The 8781-nt window shown below is 43.4% G+C and overlaps 1 non-coding gene across 1 annotated transcript; it reads left to right on the forward strand.

Moving 5' to 3' along the window:
- The first annotated feature begins 3321 nt into the window (after positions 1 to 3321).
- On the forward strand, positions 3322 to 3395 carry Trnar-ucu. Its single transcript has one exon. It is a non-coding gene; the product is annotated as a tRNA-Arg (tRNA).
- Positions 3396 to 8781: the final 5386 nt, after the last annotated feature.

Below are 8781 nucleotides of genomic sequence, written 5' to 3' on the forward strand. Positions count from 1 at the left end.
CTGAGTTCTGCAGGGCAGGTCTTGTACCAGTGGCCTAATGCTGCAAAATACCTCTCCTGGTTTGGTTTTTGTTTTGTTTTGTTTTGGTGAGACAGTACAAAGGGTCTGTCAATGGTTAGGGGCCTGAGACAATGGCAGGCAGAAGCCACTTCTGTAGGGAGCTCCCACAATAGTGTGAACAGTATATAGCATGGGGTAGTTATAGCAACTGAGATGAAATTATAGCAGCAGCCAAGGGTTCTGCTAACTAGATAGCTACTACACTGCCTTATACTACTAGCATATACCACTTATAGCCTTAGCATCTAAGTCGTGGACCAGTTAAGATAGGCACCTTTGGCAAGGCTGTACGGCCACAGTCAGATGTGGGATTTACTTCTGGATCAAAGGGAAGATGATTTTTCTTTTTTGGCATTTATTCTGTGTATCCAAGCAACACTTCATGAATGAAATAATGTATGAGCATCCCCAGTTTGTCTGTAGGGTCACAGAGAGGCACCTAATTAGAAGTGTGAGTAATGTTTGAGTCATAGATCTTTGGAGAATTAAATCAGTGCACTTTTGTTTTAATTGGAAAGGGAACGCACTTATCTTCTTAAGGGTTTACATAAACACGGATGATATGTATCTGGTTTGATAGAAGAAAAAAAATATGTACTGTAGTCAATCATTTTGAGTGGCTTAACCTCATCTTTCTGCTTTCTGTAAAGTTACAGCTTTATTTGACTCTTCTTATTTTAAAATTGAAACCTAGTTATGAGACATTACTCACTGCCAAGCTATGTTGATTTACGGATGATAAGGCAAAATTAGAGATGTCAAAAAAAAAAAAAAAAAAAAAAAAAACAAAGTCCAGAACGTTTATGTTGATACAGACAAGGAGCGCTGCAAAGGTGTATGGGCAGCAGGTGCCTACTTTTCCTGAAATGAGACCTATCAGGCAGCATGGGGGAAGTTGAAGGGAAGTCTGCAAAGAGAACAGACTGACCAGGTGATGTGCAGAATAGCAGAAGGATCAGCAGTGTGAGACCTCAGTTACTCTTTGCCAACAGCATGAGTTGCTGCCTTGTGAGGTATTAGCTGATTTTCTCAGCAGCACCAGGCATCACAGCCGGCTACTGAAGCTGGATCTTTGTAGTACTAGGGTTATGTTCTTCTCCATTTGGACTTGGAGACTCGGTGCCTTATTTGGCGGGTAATAGATTGCTTCCTCTTTCACTCCTTCCAGAGTCATTTCTCCTTTGGGATTTGCCAGCAGAATTTTTCCTCTGCATGCCCAGAGCCAGGAGAGAACATTGTAGACAATAAATGAGGTTAGATGGAGGTGGACCACTGGGTTTAGGGAACGTGTAATCTAAGGCATCAGCAAAGGATTGGGTAAAATTGGGGCATGACAGAATTATGGGTACATGGTGTGTGTGTGTGTGTGTGTGTGTGTGTGTGTGTGTGTGTGTCTGCCTGCCTGCCTGCCTGACTGTGTGTTTGTGTATCTGTGTATCACACTGGGACTGGCAGCATCCTGTGAGCTTCCCTGCCTCACCTTTACTTCAGAGTGGCTGTCACTGGCTGTAAGTTTGGGCTTCCCCTTACAGTTATGTGGGCTTTTTGAACTGCTCCTTAACCTGGGCAGCTACTCAGAGTAAGTACTCTATGGCTAGTATCCAGCTCTGTGGGCCAGATCCTTGAAACTATCTAGGATCCTATGTGAAGAAAGACCTATTCTTGCTTCTCTCCAGTGTCTGTCTCCAGGCACTACAGGGAAGACAGGTGTGGCCGGTGATGGAATTACTGCATTTGAATAGAGGAAGGGTTACTTATTTAATCTGATGCTCAGCTGAGTATCCTGGCTGCGTTATCTTCCAGCTCATTCTTAGGCTAAAGGGATGGGCTAGAACAGTGAGACCAAAGCAGGTTATCATTAGCGGGCCCTTGAAGTTCTTCCAAACTGGGCATCCTTTAACTTTCCTTATCCTCTGGTCTCATAGGTTGGCTACCTATGGGTGTGTTAAGTGGGATATTGAATGTGGAGTCAAGTGTCCAGTCAATGCATTGCCATTGGGAATCAGAGGCTAATCACGTCTATATGCCTGAAAACTGGATATGAGGACATAAGCAGAAGATGATGTAGAAAGGACTTGGATTAGATATTCAAAAGAACTGGCCCAGTAGGAATTATAAATAGCACTGGTGATGGAATTGTCTTCTCCAGGAGGTTTTTTAAAATAGGAAACATTTTCTTGGATCTGAGCTGGGTCTTTACATATGGTTACCCAGGGCTGGTCAATTTAATTATACAAGGATGCCTCAAACAAGCCCAGGCAGCTGAGAAATCCTCTCTGCTTAAATTAGGGAGAAAAGACTGGAAAGACTTGGAGCCAGAGAAGGTATGGGGAAGGGATTAATGCATTCAAAGAGGGCTGTGTGAAGGCCACCTGTATTTCATTAGAGAACTGCCACTTTCAAGCCTTACCCTTCCCTTTTGTGTTTACACAGACACACAGACACACACTGACACACAAACACACAGACAGGGGGATAGGGGAGAGAGAGAGAGAGAGAGAGAGAGAGAGAGAGAGAGAGAGAGAGAGAGAGAGAGAGAAAGATGCAAAGATGCACACTCTTACACACATACTTTTCTGACTCCACCCATCCTCAGTTCTAATGACGGTACTGAAGTAACATAATATCAGACTCCTGAACCTTCTAGCTGGGTTTGATAGATACAGTTCTTAAAGCTGAAGGCAAAGAAGAAACTAGTCTCCTGCCTGGCTCCCCTGACTTTCTCTAATGCTGCTCATTGAGGGTTTTGCGTTTTGTGTTTTTATATAGCAGCAGATTCTTTGTTTCTGGAATCGGGGGTTTTCCTGAATCCCTCAGCTTTCCCCAGCCTTTTGCCTGAGAATATCTGGACCAGGATGAAACCACAGTGAGGAAATGGGGGTGGAAGTAGAGATGGCTTCTGCCTTCTCCGCCAGGCTGGGTGTACTCTGCTTCATTAGCATAAGAATAGAGAGACTTTCCCGTTATCCTCCCTTAGGGACAGAGAGCGATAGAGAGCAAAGGCTCCTGCTCTGCCCTGCTCTTTCAGGGATCCTGGGACTTGGAAAATGACTACTGTCACATTCTTCCAATCCTCCGAGGAACCTAAGACTCACGATATTGCAAAAACCTTTGATGGAGCCGGCTGGTGGATCTCCACTCCAGATTTTCCAGCTGTCCCTGTCCCCCCCACCGCTCAGAGAGCAGGATGCTGAGATGGCTCGGTGATGCAGAAGGTATGTGCTTTTTCAGTTCTGGTGCTGATGCTGTGTGTGTGGTGAGGTCTCTGTGGCGCAATGGACGAGCGCGCTGGACTTCTAATCCAGAGGTTCCGGGTTCGAGTCCCGGCAGAGATGATCACCTGGCGTGTGCCTCTTTTGTTTTGAATGTTGTCGTACTAGGTTGGTAATTATATTTATTCATCCCTAGAGGCTCCAAGAAGAGAAAGAGAAGCTCTTTCCTCAGGAATCCTGAATGTTCTCTCCCATTTGCTTCCCTCCATCTTCCTTTTTTTTCTCTCTTCTTCTCTGGTTGATTTTGATTTTCTGTTGAATGCTTGGATGTTGGCTACATCAGCTGATACTCTTTTGCTTCGTAATGGGATAATAGACACAAAATAATTAAGATGCCTGAACCCAGGTTATTTTAACCACTCTGTTTCCTACCCTTTTTTTTTCCCCCTCTGAGAAAATCTAGGGGCAAACTGACCCACATGAAAAGGGGAAATGGCCAGCTGTTCTCTAAGATAATGCCCACCTTGACCAAAGTGCTCCTTTTGGGGTGAGAGGACAGCTGGGGTTCATACAGAGGATAATTTCTCACACTCCTTGTCAGCTATTCTTTTGCATTCCTAGCACTTTGGATGCTCCGGCTCATCACTCACATATCCATCTGTAAGGTCGAATGCAACCACACTCTGCTCATCGTTGTCCTCTCAGTAGAATAAACTACAAAAAACAACCCACTAATTGCCAGAAGCAAGTTGGCTGAACTTATCCCCAGGAAGCTGAAGGCCTCCCCTAAATGCTCTCAGGGTGAAGTTTGTTATGTTTCTCCTATGTGTATGTGAATGTCATTTTTATAATGCCAAACAAGCTGCTTTCTCACCCCCTGGCAACCCTTATTAATTTCTGACTCCTTCCCCGGTCTCATCTGACAGGCTGCAGCCAGCCAGCTTGGGAGCCCGCTCACACTGGCCTGTAGCTGGGGTTTCTCTTTGGGGCTGGCCTGGCTCCCTCCCTTGCAGATTGCTGCTGCTGTGTGTGTTCATCTGGATGAAGCTGCCCTTGACAAGAACTGACCCCCACCTCAGGTGATCCTGAGAAATCCGAGAAGACACCTTCCCTTGCCTGCCTGCCAGAGGCAGTCAGCCTCTCTCCCACTGGGACTTTTTGGGAAGGAGACCAGAGGACACAACCATTTACTTGCACTCTGAGGAAGTTTGGGCAGGAAGAGGGAGGGCACATATTGGGACATAACCAAACCATGTTTAGGCTTCAGGAATTGATAACAGAGAATCATACTCTGGCCAGAGGCAGGTGTTTTCCCCTCTGAAATGTGTTTATATGCAAGATGAAACTTCTGCTCATCTTTTAAAGTAGAAGAGTTTTAAAGGGACTGAAGATTCTTGTAGTCGGAGCCAAAATAAGCAGAAAACAAACAAACAAACAAACAAAATTCCACCTTTCTGAGTTATCTTAGAGGATGCTCAGTCACATGTAACTTATCAGGTCTATGGAGTCTAAAGTTGAGACCAGAAATCCAGCCACCCCCTCCAAAAAATTCTTTCATGGAGCATTTTATTTGTTGTTAAATAGACATATTCTTTCTCATTGGCTTTGAACTCAAAGCTGTGAGAAAATATTAGCATGTGTGGTGGAAGGAGTCTGAGGAAGTGGACAGAGTGTAAGCAAGGGATGAGTCACATTTTTCAACCGCAATCTCAACATCACGTTTCCCTTTCTGGTCCTTATCTCACATCCCTGGTTAGCGACAGGAAACATTGGAGGGAGGTTGTTTCTATGTGTACTGGTGGTGAAGCGTGTTGCATGCAAGTAGGCTTTTCTTTGAGGTTTGTTCATTCGTGGCCGTGACATGATATGGTGAGCTCCTCTCCCTATGTGAAGTTCTGTGCCCCAAGCCTCACTTGAGCCTTCCTTGCTTATGGCTAACTTCGCATCAGAGATCCTCGGCATAAAGTGTAGCTGCCTTCTGAACTTTATTTTGCTTACTTATAGAAGTGGTTATGTGGTCTTTCCTAGAAATATGAAAATTAGTGAGAAAGTCCATGGTGTGCCTCTGTACAAATGTGAAAGTTCTGTTTGTTTACAAGTCACCCCCACCTTTTTCCTCATGGGGAAAGTGTCTGGCTGGTGAGTGATCCAGTGTGAGACTCTAAGCCATCGCTTCTGTATGCTGTTAAACCACACTGGTGCAACCTTGGAATTCCTTGGAAAGAGAACTGTCAGAATGTTCCTGGCTGGGTGGGTCCTTCTGATGACAGGGGTCCTTCTGACGACAGGGGTCCTTCTGTGCCTCAAATAAGAGGACTTTTCTTCTCAATTAGGGAGATAGAGACATTACCTACCCACTTCATTGAAGGGATCTAGAAGTTTCCACATAGTTAAACCTCACTTAGCTTTTGGCTTTATGTGTCCATCTTGAGGAGAGATGTTTTGAGAACTTGAAATATATCAAGTTTTTTAATATTGGGTAAAAATTCATCTGTATGTGATAACAATTTTCCTCTTACTACATGAGAAATAGTTCCCAATTTATGAATAGTAAAACCATTGTATTTCAAAGAGACTCAAAACAAAATAGTAACAGATTTTTGTAGGCATATATTTTTTGCAACTTTAATAAACATTTGACCTTTCATCTAGTCTACCACCCACCAGAGGGAGTGGAAGAGAAAAGTTATTAGTATGAGAGGGAGGTGGACCTATTCAGCAATAGCTCTTTGCCGGTGAGCTCAATCTTCTTTGCCAGCATTTGAGTCCCATAGCAAACATCAAATATGATTCAGCAGCTGCAGACCAGTCCTCTAGGCAGGCAGACACCACACAGGAACCAGCAGCTGTAGTTCAATTCTGAAGAAACAGAAAAGCTCACCAACCAGCCTGAGGTGAGGCAGAAGAAGTGGCAAGCTGCCCCAAGAATCTCATAAACAGTTCTTTGGAGAGTTTCTCTCAATGGCAGCATTACCACTAGTGGATATCAACAATGCTATGTAAGGCCAACCAATACATGTGTGTCGTTGTGAAGAAGAGTGAGGCAGAGCAAACTAAATCAATGCTCAGTGCTTGTCCCCCATTGTCTATGGGGTCATATTCATACTCCTTCATTATAGGTCCTTTCACGTTTTTGCTGTATCAAAGCACCCTTTCACCTGTGTTTGCTTCAAGAAAACATTATTTCCCGTGTCTGCTCCAGCAAAATATCCTTTCAACTGTGTGCCCCAGCAAACCATCATTTGACATAACTGACTTTCCAAAGAAACTAGAAGTTTCCACTTCAGATTTTTTTTTTATAAAGTCAGTACACTTTAGGGATCAAATGTTTTAGAGTTGCTGGAGATGATTATTAATTGCAAAGTATGTGGGTAGATCTATCTTATTTATTACTGTGTTCTCAGTGCCTGAAATATGTTGGGCATTTGATGGATATATTTGAAAGAATTAATGCTGATTTAGACTGGCTATGAATTATGAAGATGGGAACAAGAAAGTGATTCCTCTCAGTTCCCAGGGAGCAGGAACATGGGCAATTTCTTCATGCATTAATTCATTCTCTTTACAGTACTTATCAACTGCTCACTTTGTGTCATTTCCCATCATTCTAGGCAATTGCATCCGAGAGAGCAGCCCCCACCTCCCTTATGGGATGAATATTACTAGAATGTGCCAAATGACAGGTAAATACTACCATAGAATCTGAGGCACAGATAGGTGCTATGAAGGAAGGAGTTATAGGGACAAGTCAGGTAGAGAATGGCATGCAAAGCAGTGGTTTTGGGGAACCTCTGGGAGGGGGTGGTGTCTGAGTGAGTGTCTGAATGACAACAAATTAGACAGAGTCAGATTTCAGGACCAAGACACCTTAGGTAGGATCCAGCTTGGAGAGATGAATTCAGAATTTAAGAGTGGGAATGTCACTGAATGATGCCAAATGGACTCTACTTAGCTAAATCTGGTATTTTCTCGTGCCCCTTTTTCTATCCTGAAACACAGTTCACCGGTAATGTAGCCTTCCCATTTGTGTATTTAAAATACAATTTAGTGGTAAGATAACCTTCCTACTTAGGTAGTTGAAGCAAACACATGGAATGTCCGAATAAATGATGCATAAGAAATAAATAAGGATTTCATCTGTTACACTGTTGCTGTCAGTGAAGACCACAATTGCAGTCCCTCTTTACCATGCAGCTTCCCCTTGAATGCAGCAGGCACACCATGCAGCTTCCCCTTGAATGCAGCAGGCACACACACAGCCACACCAATGCTGTCACCTCCTTCAGTGGCTGACTTAGACAGGGAAACATAACCTTTAGCACTGTAGTGATTCCCAGAGCCAAGAAACATCTTTTCTTACTGCTTTTTCCCAAAACAAAGTATTTTTTTCCCAAGAATATAGCACACACCGATGTGAATTCTTGGAAAACTTTAAGATGTTTCTAGGCATGCTCAGTCTTTCATTAATATAACATGATACTGTCATCCACAAGGTTCATCTTTAGAGCTATGTGACTGAGTTCCAGAACAAACATAAAATTGCAAAATATAATAAAATAAAATAAAAAATTAAAACCTTTCTTAATAATTTAAGTAAGCTTATGTTTTTTTGCATTGAGTTGTATTCATAGATATTCTGGGGTACATGCAGCTACATGGGCTGTGATCTGGACACGCCTGAAACTATAGAAAAGATGAGGTCTTTATGTATAAAAGTAAGTTAGGCTCTAGGCTCAGCTATGAACCAAAAAGCGTTTAATAGGTCACTCAGGAGAAGTCCATGACAAGGGAAAGGCTTTGTGGGAGATGCTCCTGACCATAGCAAGAAGCCAAGTTCCCAGGTTTCCCTTGTCTCTATGGTCAGTAGTGATCCCCCCCCCCTTTCCTTACGACAACAGAAAGTGCTCTACCAAGAGTTCAAACCACATCTGAGGAGCAATTCTGGGGTCTTGGATAAATAGTGACAAACAGCTTGTTGGTTAGGCTTTCCTGTGAGCTAGTGGCAATGTGCGGGACACGCACATTGATAAGTCTCAGCCAAGGAAAAGATGGGGGGGTGTTGAAAGGTTAATTTTGGCTTTGAAAGAAGGGAGACATAGATTGATATGCATGCAGGTCTACAGATATGCCGGGCCCAGTCCTGCAAAGGCACTGTGGCTTCCGATAGATGTCACCTACTAGAAAACAAAAACAAAAACAAAAACAAAAACAAAACTGTTCATTTTTGTTTGTATTTACAGAGAGATGCTTCTTCCTAAAACAGTCTTGTGTTTATGCCCCCCTACTCCCTGCCCCCCCCCCCCCCCCCGCCACCAGTGGTTCTGAAAATGCAAAGGGATAGGATGATTTTTAACGCCTCTAATGCCATCCTTAGAGTCTTCTTGGGCTATAAAACAAAACAGAAAGTTTCTTCCTGTGGTAAAGATAGTTTTCTGTAAGGAATCTTTTGAGAGAATAAATGACGAGACACAGCGTGTGTTGGGATCAGGTAAATTGCAAACCGTGAGTA

Source organism: Mus pahari, chromosome 5 (assembly GCF_900095145.1).
Source record: "Mus pahari chromosome 5, PAHARI_EIJ_v1.1, whole genome shotgun sequence".
Classification (NCBI taxonomy): domain Eukaryota; kingdom Metazoa; phylum Chordata; class Mammalia; order Rodentia; family Muridae; genus Mus; species Mus pahari.